Source organism: Cotesia typhae, unplaced genomic scaffold, assembly GCF_013202065.1.
Source record: "Cotesia typhae breed Kobodo isofemale line unplaced genomic scaffold, CoteBio_Ctyphae contig_5, whole genome shotgun sequence".
In the NCBI taxonomy this organism is placed as follows: Eukaryota; Metazoa; Arthropoda; class Insecta; order Hymenoptera; family Braconidae; genus Cotesia; species Cotesia typhae.
The window spans coordinates 5,609,880-5,622,759 of NW_027423757.1; the positions used below are offsets into that span (position 1 = coordinate 5,609,880).

General features: G+C 30.0%; 1 protein-coding gene across 2 annotated transcripts in view; it reads right to left on the reverse strand.

The window, feature by feature from the left end:
- LOC141531428 (uncharacterized) overlaps positions 1-12,880 on the reverse strand; it is a 149,041-nt gene that overhangs the window by 68,959 nt on the left and 67,202 nt on the right. The window lies entirely within an intron of this gene.

Sequence of the window (12,880 nt, forward strand, 5' to 3'; positions counted from 1 at the left end):
TGATGTATCTAGATCAGTGAGCATGCAGGAAGTTTAAGTCGATTGAATTAAATAGAGTGGGAGGGAAAGAGGAGGAGGGAACGGAACGAGGAGTAGAGAAACTCTGATAGAAGACAGTGTAGTAATCGATCGATGTTATAAAGTCGAGACCGCGGTCTTGGACTAATCAAACTTGCTATGGACTTCTGACCTATCCATTCTTCCTCTCCTCCTCCTACTCCTCCCTCTTCTACGTTTTCCTGCTCGTCATCTTTATCTTGGTTTCTTCTTGCTCAACTTCCTCTTTTACTTTGATCTACGCTTCCTTCTTTTAAATTTTACCAATACACCAGAATTTTATTTCCAGGTCACGGGATTCAAGGACGAATCGCTTTTCCGAATCGAACGCTTCTCTTCTTTCCGGGTACTATCACTATAGCGCAGCCATTATTACGGCTACACCACACCACCATAACTTTTTTATCCTCACTTGGATGGTTATCAGGAAAACCCGAGGCAAATTCATTGGAACATCCATACCACGACTAGCTTGACTCACATCTTCGCTATCATTTTATCCAAATAAGACGATCGAGATCGAGATGAGAAAAAAATATCGGATTACTTTCGTAATAGTCGAAAAATTCAAAATTTTCCATCCAATACCTTTTAAGCTTTTGAAACTTTACTTTAAATTTTATTCAATACAATTTTTTATAATACTCAATAGATAATATACTGAAAAAAACTACTTTAGTCAAGAAAAATATTTTCTTCAAAATTTTACTTCTGCTTAAAGAAATTCAGTTATTGAAATAAGTCAGTTGAGAAAAATTTAGCTGGCCAATTGCCAATTTTAATTGTTATTTATCATCCACTTCACTTAAAGTAAGATTGATAATTGATCATTTGGAAAATATTTAATTGCCGATCTACTAAATAAATAAATTAATTAAAAAATTGTCGGTGAAATAAACAAGAAAAAAATTTATTTTTGTATTTTTATTATGAAAAAATTTAGTTGATTCAAGAAAAATATCTTTAAAATTTAATTCTTTAAAAATACAGAGAAAAATATCCCCACTTAAAAATTTTAGCAATTTAATATAACACTTCACGATTTTCAAACAAGTTTTTTTTTGTATTTCTTGTAACCAAGATAATAAAATTCTTAAAGGAAAATGAAGTTATTGATAGTTTCAAGAATTTTGTTTTTCTATCTAGAATTTGATTGTTTTACTAATGAGTTTAAAATTGAAAAAAAAAAAAAAAAAAAAAAAAAAAACTATCCCGAATCAACAGAAAATTTGCGATTGCCATTATCAAAGCAAAGATGACAAAGACGAATACGAATACGAGGTTCGGGCTCAGTAAAAGTCTTAAAATCTTACCAACTGGAGACTAAGATAAAGAAATAGAAAACCAAGATAGAAAAACATCTCGCCATTACGTCGAGCAAAGTCAACGTTATAGTTTAAAGCTAGAAAAGTTTTAAAAACTTTCAAACAAATATATACCGGTTAACTTTTCTTTGTTATTCCAAATGTATGCACACATTGAAAATTCAAACTAACCTGCAACTGCTACTGGTTTCTGGATCTGACTGTGCATGTATTGGTATTACATACAATAGTAGTTACTGTATGTGTTAGCGGGGGAAACACGAGAACTGAAACGCGGAATTAGGACATTTTCATTTTAACGGTACTCGGTGACTGTGTTAGAGCATCCGCTCCTCGCAAATATAATAGTGTATGTAGGAAGCCTGGAGTTCGGTTGCTAGAACTCCAGGCTCAGACGTACATATAAGACTAAACTAGAAGCTACTAAGGATGAGGGAGTCAATCCCGTGGGAGCGGCCAATTACGCGAGATGCATCCCCGGATGGTCTCATGTTCCGGCAGCTGTATCCGTTCTATAACATTCTATCATTCGAGGTACATACTATCTTACTGTTACTCTGCTTTTAGATGCATATCTTTGTATATATTTCAGTTTAGCATGTTTAAATGAAGATATTAATCAATGGAAAAAAATTTTCTTAAATCTCAATTTTCAATCATTGACTTTTTTTCTTAATAAATCGTAAAAATCAATAAAAATATAAATTGGTAAGTAAATAGCATTTTATGTTAGTATTTTTGAAACATTTCGCTTTTTTAACTCATGGAACGCCATTTTCAAGTATAGTTTAAGTATCGACCCATGTAAAAATTTTCTGATATGCTCACATGTAAGTTTGATATGTCTATAAATGATCTGATATATCACATAAGTCCATATATAATTTTTCGAGTAAAAATAAAATTAAAAATTACATATTTTATTCTTATAAAGAGCTTTTTTGAGATAGTTTAATTTACTACTAAGCCAATTTTTGGCTAATACGACATATGAATTCACAAACACATTTCTATACACATTAAAAAATTATAATTTATTATTTATGTATTCTCATTTATGCCCGGATATTTATGATTAAAACAGGTCATATATAATCAGATATAAAAATTTATTCACGGAAATTAACTATTTTTAATCATAACTCGTAACAAACAATACATGATTTATTGAATGATAGATGGTTGAATAATTTCCAGATAAATTCAACGAGTAATAGAGTTACGGGTATTTGGAATATTTCCATCAAAATCAATTAAACAATTGTTGATTTGCGACGTTGCGTCTCCATTTACTGGAAATTTATCAAGCTCTCAACGTGTTTAGGGGATAGTAAGTAATAAATACAAGCATCATACAATCATGATCAGTTAGACAGGTTTAGACCTCGATAATCTTCATATATATTAATATGATAGATTTTAATTGAAATACTCTAAAGATTAGTGATTTCATCACTCATTAGAAAATAATGAAAGGGCTGTTCAAGGAGACAAAAATTAATGCAAAAAAAAACAAGTTGTAATATTCAATAGACATTTTTGTAATAATTTATAACAAAATTTTTGAAGGAAAAAGTAATCTGGATAGTATTATCAGAAGTTGTCATGCTAACACTTCCACGAAAAAATTTGACGAAAAAGGTCTTAATTAATTGGATGACAAAATCGATTATGAATGGAATGGATAAGGGCAAATAGAAACGAAAAGACTGGTAATAAAAATGAGATTAATATAATGAATTGATATACCAATATATAAATTGATATTGATAAATGTGACGATATATCTAGATGTTTCTCAGCCAGAAAATAGGGCGATAGAGCTACTAGACGAATATTCATTTCCATTGGGCGTATCGCATTAGCGCGTGGCTGGGTCGCATTTTACCCTCATGTTCAGTGGGTAGTTTTCAAACCAGCAGGGAGTGAGAAAGGCTGTGCAAAGAGAGTCGAGACTGCTGTGCTGGGGGTGTTTCTATCGATGAGTGAATGAGTGTGCGAAAAGGACCGAGCGAGGAAGTATGTGTAAATGCACTAGATTGGCGGTCGGACCAATTCACATACGATTATTTCCAATGACGAAAATAATTTACCTGCTTCACACTCTATTCATCTATTGAACGATTGAAGATTACACATCAATCTATTGATCTATATGAGTTCATAATTAATTTGCTGCTGCTGAGGATTAATAATAACATCACTCGACGTATTCATTTTTCATCGATCGAAATTTTAGGGCCTCTGTTACTATACTACCTGATTTTAGATCAAAGGGTTGTAGATGAAACGTTGCCAAATTAAATTCAAAATCTTTTAAAATATTGTTTTTCATCGATATTAGCTACAAATTATTATTAAACAATTTTTTGTTCAACAAAACATAAATTTTTTTAAGAATTTTTAAATATATTGTAGAATATATTTAAAAAAATTTTTTACGTGAAAAATTTTACATTATTTAGTGAATACAAAAGTATCAAGTTTAAAGCTTTGACATGATCCATTCGATTTTAAATTATTCACTTCAAATAAATAGTTTTATTATTCACAATTTTGTCAAAAGAAAGATTGATAATTAACAGATCTATATACCGTCAATCGTTATCAGAAATATAAATACATTTTTTATTAGAATAGATTTATAGCAAATAGAATAAAACGATTTAAATGAACTTAATTTCATTATTAAAAAAAAATTTATCACGCCTATCAAATTATAAAAGTGTCATACTGTGACATCACAAGGAAGGGTCTAACAGAAGTGTGACAAAATGTGACACAGGGGAGGAACTCGAAAAGTTTAAAAAATCTTTTGATATAATATACGACCCCTAATCTTGGATTTTTAATAAAACGAGATGTATAAAATCAAGTTAATTTAAAATTTTTTTATGCAATTTCTCGTTACAGATGATCAGCGATCGTTTTTTGACGTAGAATTGGGAGTGATAATAAATTAAGGATGTATTCTTTTATCTAAATTAAATTTTTTATCAAATCATAGTGTAAATATTTTTCTTCGACACTCTTAAGGAAATTAACTTCATTCAAGGAAAAAAAAATCTTGAACAAAAAAAATCATTTTGGAGAGTTTGATTATTTTGAATCAAAATTCTCAAATCAAGTAAAATTTGCTTAATTTTTTTTTTCAAGAATTTTTCTGCTTCGTTAATATGATCAAACTTTTAAAAATAATGTTCTTTGAACAAAATTTTTTCTCTTACATGAATAAAGTTAATTTTTTTTTATCACTGCATACAAGTTTCCACCAACTGAAACATGTTAAAAGCTTCTTCTCAGAATACTTAGTTCGTAGTTGGTGCATCAGGAATAGCGTGCGATCGAGGACGAAGATTACACTTTTGGAATCCCTTTGCTCTGCTCACATCTGAATCAGTACGAGTTGAGGTTTCGTGAGGTCTTTTAACCTTTACTTTATGAGATGAGATCACGGTTGCGTAATGTTATTTAGCTTCAGCTTCACTTTTTTTCACAGATTGGTGTAGCCTTTTGAGTAAATTGAAGCTCGTTTTTGGTGCAGTAAATAAATTTATTATTCATTTTTTATTTCCAAATATTTTGAAAGGTTGGAAATATATCAGAGCTCGGTACAGTATTCTATTTGGGAAAGTGGCTCAGCTAAAAGGATTTTCAGAATTGAAACTCAACTCAGCTCGTGTTGAATATTCGGTTTTAACAAAGAAGTACGCCCACGTGAGCGATCGGCCGGAACAATCGAGCCGTTAGAAGACCACTCGTAGTTGTGTATTTTAACATGTATGTACACAGTGTGTAGTTAAGTGTAAGTGTAAGTGTATAATGGTGTACAAAGATATTTGCACAGAGAGACTGCAACGTACAACGGATCGTTTGTGAAGCTGGTGAGAAGCCTACGGCGAAACACGCTCTCTATACTACAAGACAGAGTTTTAGTCGAGTCTTGAAAGCTGAAAGATGAATCGATCGGTTGCCAAGCATGACTTTGCATAACCAAAACTATAATAATAATGACAATAATAACTACTCATACTAACGTCCTCATTGAATGCTTTATGGGACAATAATAACAATCATTTTTGCCCATTAATTTATAAGTTACTTTCTTTTTTGAAATTTATATTTTGTGTATCATAAAATTCATTTTTGTGGAGTATAAACTCGGAATACAAGCTCAAGAATTAAAATTACTTGTTACTTGCGTACAGTTTTTTTGAAGACTAAAAATATATTTTTTTTTTAACATTTATATTTTTATCAAAATAAATCAATTTTGCTGTTGATTTAATTGATATTCATCTCAAAGCTCAATTAACAATAAAATCATGATCTTCCTATCATAGCTTTTAACGAACAATTTACATACTTATTAAATAAAATATCACTATATCGTAAAATAAGATTAGTTAAGCGAATGATTCAAATGAGTGTAGACACACCGAAAACAAAAAAAAAAAACGGAAAACAATTTAAAAAATGATGATTGAAAATACGCAATGAATAATTGATGATTGAAAACAGGTGAATGTGAAAGTGTAGCTGACAAGTCAAAAGAAATAATAAAATAGGAAAATGTGTATACACTATACATGCACATATACGTTTTTCATGCACCCTAGTTTTTCAGAGTCGTTTGAAGTCTCGTGTGACATACGGGAAAAGACTGTTGAATGTCGGATAGTAGTTCGGAGAGGAAAGACGGAAACCGGGGAGCAAAGTAAAAGACACAAAAAAATACAGTAAAGCGAAAAATGTCGTAGTTAAAGTAACGCGAGAGCGAGAAAAAAGATTCAGAGGGTGAGTCTGTGTAGGATATGTGTAGCATAGTAGTCGGGATATATTTGCTGGCGCACAGCACGGACGAGGACGAGCCGGTAAACAACAATGGAATGGAATCACCCCCCGCGTATGTGCGGCACGGTAATCGACGTTGGAATATTCATGAGGGAGTCACTGTAACTACAACTACTGACGGCAGAAATCGCATTGCTGGACAGGAGGGTTAAGTATGGAGGGAATCTTAAACTAGCTCATGTATGTGCTTTTACTAGTACCACTACAGATCAATGTATGCATGTATCTGTATGTATATAAGGAGTAAAGGCTAAACTGGAATACACAGGCACATTAACAGAGCTAAACTGGCGTCGTTGTTGGTGATGTTGCATAGGTAGTTATAGTGTGCAGTGCAGGAGACTTTGACCGTGATGTTAATGTGCAAAATCCAACGAGCAACTCGGGTATCGAGCTAGTTTGCGTTTGTGATCGTTGTCACGTTCATCCTGTCCATGAATAAATCTTATTCGTTATTTATAACCTCATTTATTTATTTGTTTATTTATTTATCATTTAAGTACAAATTAGATTAACAGAAATTAAAAATTCATTGTTTAATGAGTTGCGTTATTTTTAAAAGAGTTATCTACTGAAAATTAGATGAGATTGCGATACATGTAAAGGTTATAAAAAATAATGATAAGAGAAGAATATTTTTATTTTTTTAATCTTGCGTTAATTAAACGAAGAGATGTTTATTCGTTCTTATGTAATGATTTATTCGAGTAGTTGTTATTTATTTTTGTTCAAATACTAATTAGACTAGTAATAACCTATTTTAGCTGTAGCCGAGTGACTATTAGTAACCTAATTTTAAATTGATTATATTGATATAAAGGCTGTTCTTACCACTAATATTTTATCAAGATATTTTTCAGGAAGTACAATTTAAATTCTCAATTCTCACATTAGAACCAAATTCCTAAATTTTCTACCCATCAGGTTATAAATAGAATAGAACTTTGAAAAATCAATAGGAGTATTAAGCGGGGGTCGAACCCACGTCATTCGGAGTCGCGCCAAAGGTTTCAAGTCAAACCAGACTTAACTATACCACTAAGTTAACCCTCTATATACCTGTTTACTTAAGCTATACCTGAAAATGGCTTTCTGTAAGTGAAAGGTACAAATTTCTCTAAGAAAAAACAATCGAATGTGCATAGAGAGAAAATTTGGCTAAAAAAAAGGTAATCATTGAGCTTTTGTTTTTTTTAATTATAATTTGTAAAGAAATATAAATTTTAAGACTATCATATTTTTCTCTAAAAATTTATTTTTTTATAAATCTAATTATTTCCATTATAAAATGAAAAGACAAACTTTTCATCTTTTTAATTTCTGTTTGCTTTTTGATAACCAAGTTTTATTGTAACGTAGTTTGATCTCGAAAAGTTGAAAAGCGGCTAAAATAAATATAAGAGTAAGAAAAGTATAAAAGTGGATGAAATTTTCTAAAAGACACACCAAAGACTGATAGATAATTCTCAGTAAACGGGACGGCATGAGTACAAGGAACGACGCTAATTGTTTAGCTCTCAGGCATAATGGGTTGTTCTTGTAATTAGTGCCGGAAAGTAGAATAGAAACTTACTGGAATAGTCTGCCACCACCGGCACTATTACTACTGCAACATAACCACTACAACTCCTGCCATACCATACCACTATTATTATTATTATTATTATTATTATTATTATTATTATTATTATTATTATTATTATTACTATGTATTACTATTACTACAAAATAGCGTAGTGTACCATTCATCTTTAGCGAGAGAAGCGCGACGAAACGAAAATAAGAGGGAAGCAACAAGACTAAATCAAAGAACAAGAATAATAATAATAATAACGAGAAAAGAGAAGAAAAGTAAAGCTCAAGCTATATAATACAACGCTGTTCTGTATATCAGTGTTATTATTCAGAACAGAGGAAAAATCTTCCGAGAGCCATCATCTCACACTCGTATCCTTTCCCTGATCCTTCTTTGTGTACTCCCTTAATGTAACCATCACAACCAAACACCATTCTCAATCCCATCTTGTATCTTGTAGTTTGTAGCTTGTATATTACTACAGAATTATTACGGTGCCTCAAAGTTGTTTGCAAACTGCTTTCAATTCCTACCTGTCCATCACAGGCACAAGTACTAATATATATGCCATGGGTAATATTAATATATGTGTATATGCTGAGCGTAAGCTGCACGGCAGAGTGTATAATAGTGTAGAGAACTTTGAGGAAGCAAATGAGATTAATTAAATAAATGATGACAAAGGGGGCCACTGTATATACATACTGAACATAAAATAGAGACAATCAACGATAATAATGTATATCACATGCAGATTTATATTATTTCGGTGCAATAGACACTGGCCACATGCCAAATAGTTGATAATTGAGACTACAATCTAAATTTTACTGATTTTACTTTAAAAATCCTTTTATTTATATCTCCACTACTCTTTTTTGGTCATTTTCTACTGGAAGTTTTAATTATGCTCGTTGAACCGCTGGTATTTTATCTTCACAGTTTTTTAATGAAAAATTTAAATTGAAGTTTTTGAAAATTTAGTAGTTATCAGAAAAATTTTGTAAATGTTTTGAAAAATTTTCTTAATTTATTTTAAATTTCAGACACCAAGCTAATTTTTTTTTTTTTGTAAAATTTTAAGAAAAGTCTCGTCAGACTGATAAAAAATTTTTGAATTAAAAAAATCATTTTGAATTTTATCCAGTCGAAAAATTTTGAAATCTATTTTAACCAAGAAAAATAATTAAGTTCAAGATTTTTTCACTAAAAAATTCACAAATGTTAACCAGAGTTATAAATCATAAATGTTATTTATACGAAGCAATTTTTACAATAAAAATTAAAAAAATTCTTCATCGACGTAAAAAATAATAAATCCAACGAGTATATACTTTTTATCGTGACTAGAATCAATAGAGTCTTGTATCGTATTGATGAAGGAATAATATGAATAAAAGAGAAGTAGAGCTTTAGCGCAAGAATGTCGAGCAAAGTTGATCAATCAATCACCGGTGTTCGACAAGCAAACGAAAACGAGTGCATAAATGATTTATTACCAACTGTAATAAGTGTGTATCAATCTTATCGCACGATTTAAACGTTTAATGTAATACATACAGTTGTATAACGGATTATTACACCGGTAAATATTTTTTTCCGCTTCCACACGATCTTCATATCTTGTAATATCATCATTATTATTTCTATTATTATCATAATCATCATCAATATTATTTCCATTATTACTAAAGGAATTAATCGTATACCGTGCAACTGGCCTTGCTTTATCGTCAGTGTGCATATAGAGACACTTTACTAAGACAATTGATCAACCTCTTTTGCACTAGACTGCACTGCACTAATGATAATATGTACGTTAGTCTGCAATATCATTGAGCATTGAGTAGTTAACACATATATAATATATACATACGTACAAACATTGCGTTGACGAGAGTACCATACGTACAAATACGAGACAAGACAATGTACACACGACATGTATGTAATTGAGTCAAAACGTCGCGCATGCGCATTTACCGTGTTTTATTATCATAATCACACATGCTTGATAGATATAATTCTATCCAAAAAAAAAAAAAAAAAATTTAACAAGATTATCAAACTCATGAAACTCAACCTTGATCCGAATAACGTCGCAAGGTCGTGGACGAATTATATTATTTGAGATCATTACATTATTTCATTTTATGACTATGAAAACATTTAGGTTCTTTTTTACTGGTATAAATTTGAATCTTTCTATCAATTTTTGTAGATGGATAATTTTACGTAGTATCAAGTATCTATTGAACATGTATTTTTAGTTTGATTAAACTTTATAATTAATTGGGTCACGTATGAATTTTTTTTTTTTTATTAAAATGTTTACTTTCACCTGGTGGTTTTTTTTTTAATATTCGAAAGCAATTTCTCGGCAAAAAATTTAAAATGTGTCAATGTTAAAAATACCCATCTTTAGAATTAAGTATTTAATTTAATACTTGAGTTAGACCAATTAAAAAATAAATAAATAAATAATTCGTACGTATAAAAAAAAAAAAAACTGGCCTTAAATTCGAAAAAAAAATCTTGAACCAAAAAAAATAATTTTGAAGAACTTTATCATCTTATTGTTCAAAACGAAATTGAAAGATATTATAAAGTTAACTTACGAGTTTTGATCTTGAATTTTTTAAACTATAAATTTATAATTTGATTGTTTTGTTTAAAAATATGTTAATAAGAAAATTAGCATTTCAAATTACATAATAATTTTGTCTTCATCATGAAAGCTTTAATAATTCATTACAAAGTTGTAATTAGCTGCCTCAATATTGGATTAATGCTCTATTAAAAAAAAGGCCATTCGGCAGCCGAAATGGAAGTAGATTTCATGAAAATGAATGTAAAAATCTAAAGTTTTGGATGACGTTTCGTAAAACGAGTGCAACAGCAAATTTCATATTTGGTATAGCGGAATAGGACCTACTTTTGAGATAAAACATATAGTATGGTACTCAAATTGAAGCTTATTTAAAGAGCTTTTAGATGCATTTTACAGAATTTCAATAAGTTATCCCATTCAAAAGTTATTCGAGTAAGAAAGTAAAAATGTAAATTTTTATAATTTTGAAAATTTTATAATCCTAGCATTTCTGAATAATTTCAAGTCTACACATATGAAATGGTACTCAAATTAAAGCTTATTTGAAGAGCTTTCAGATGCAATTAACAGAATTTCGACAAGTTATTCCATTCAAGAGTTATTCGAGCAAGAAAGTGAAGAAATATAAATTTTTATGATTTTGAAAATTTCAAAATCCTGGCATTTCTAAATTACTTGACCGATTAAGCTCATCTACGAACTTGATTTCGGAATCTATCTGTAGAATAATTATGTTGAGTTTGGTAAAGATCCGACGTAAATTGGCGACGCTATCGTCGTGACAAGCCGCGTTATATCTGATATATATATATATATATATATATATATATATATATATATATATATATATATATATATATATATATATATATATATATATATATATACATACATATATAAACTTTTGAACCATATGCATTTTCCGACTCAGCTCGACAAGTATAGTCGAAATATAGCAAAATTTTTCAAAAGTTCCGTCATGAGGGCCAATGCAATAGTTAGATTTCTATGAAATCTACTAATAATCTGGTAAGTAAAATTTTGAATAATGTACATTGTACATATTTAAGTTTATAATGAATCTCGTAATCTGAAATCCAAGATGTATAAGCTCGATTATCTCGATTAATTATTTATTATTCATTAGAGGCGATAATGATTTTGTTTAGATTTATTTATCAAAGAAATAAAAAGATATTATTTCAGTTATCTTTCAATAAATATGGAATTTAGATGTTTATGATGGCAGTGACGAATCGTTAGTATGGCATATGCGTCGTATCGGTACGGTGTAAATTGACGCTTCCGCGTCGAGCTGCTACGATAACGCTAGTCGACACGCAACGAGAAAGCGAAAGCGAAGACGTGACTGACACGTAACAGAATCGAGCCCACACGAGCTTTGCTGATGTGAGACTCTATACTACTTTATGTACTCATATATAGTCCGTACTCTGTGCTCCGTTGAGTATATAGAGGTGTTTTGCTCTTGGATTATGTTTTAGTGGGAGGAAAAGTAAAAGGAGAACCATGCAGAAGGTAAAGGAGTATTACATCGAATAAACCAACGCAAAGTGAATAGAACCGAAGGTAGATGTGGATGGAAGCGGAAACCTTCTTTACATATTACTTAAACTTGCTAACTCTCAACTTTGCACCTGTTTCATCGCATGAATTTTCTGATTGCTTTGTTTTCTTTTCCTTAAGTATCCTTGTTTATTTTTGCCCTTTAATAAACGTAGTAATTAATTAATCAGTTTATCAAATATCTGGTTCTAAGTTAAAATGTTCCTCAATATTGATAAAAATAAATTAATATCATAAATGTGATTGCAGCAGATATTAAACGATTTTTTTTTTAATTTGTCATTAATTCCATTCCGATAAAAATAAAAATAAAAAAATTGTTCAAAAGTTTTCGTCTGATAAAATTAAAAAAGTTACTCATTTAAGAATTTTACCAATTTTATAATACATTTTACTATTTTCAAAGAATATAATCTGTAATTCAATCAAAAATATATTTTTTGAGGATTAAAATGCACTGTAACATCCATTCAAAATAATACCAACATATTTTTGATGTACCAACAGTCTCTGAATTTCTATTATTTTATATATCATTAAAAATAAATTTTAAATACGGTTTAAAATGGATTCAAATAATATAAATTCTATTTTTTTTGGTATGATGAATTAATAAATTTTTTCTTGAATCGAGAATATAAAATTTTGAAAGGAGAACGAATTTATTAATAGTTTTTGAAAATTGTATTTTTGATTGCATCTCATGAAGATAATATCCTTTCGATCAGAGATGGACATTTATTTATGTTAAAAAAAGCAGTTTCAAGACAAGGAATTCTTGAATCAACACGTGAAGTTTTCTTAAAAATAATTTTGTGTTTGGACAAAAAATATTCTCTTAAATCATCTAATTTTTTTCAGTGTAGGAGC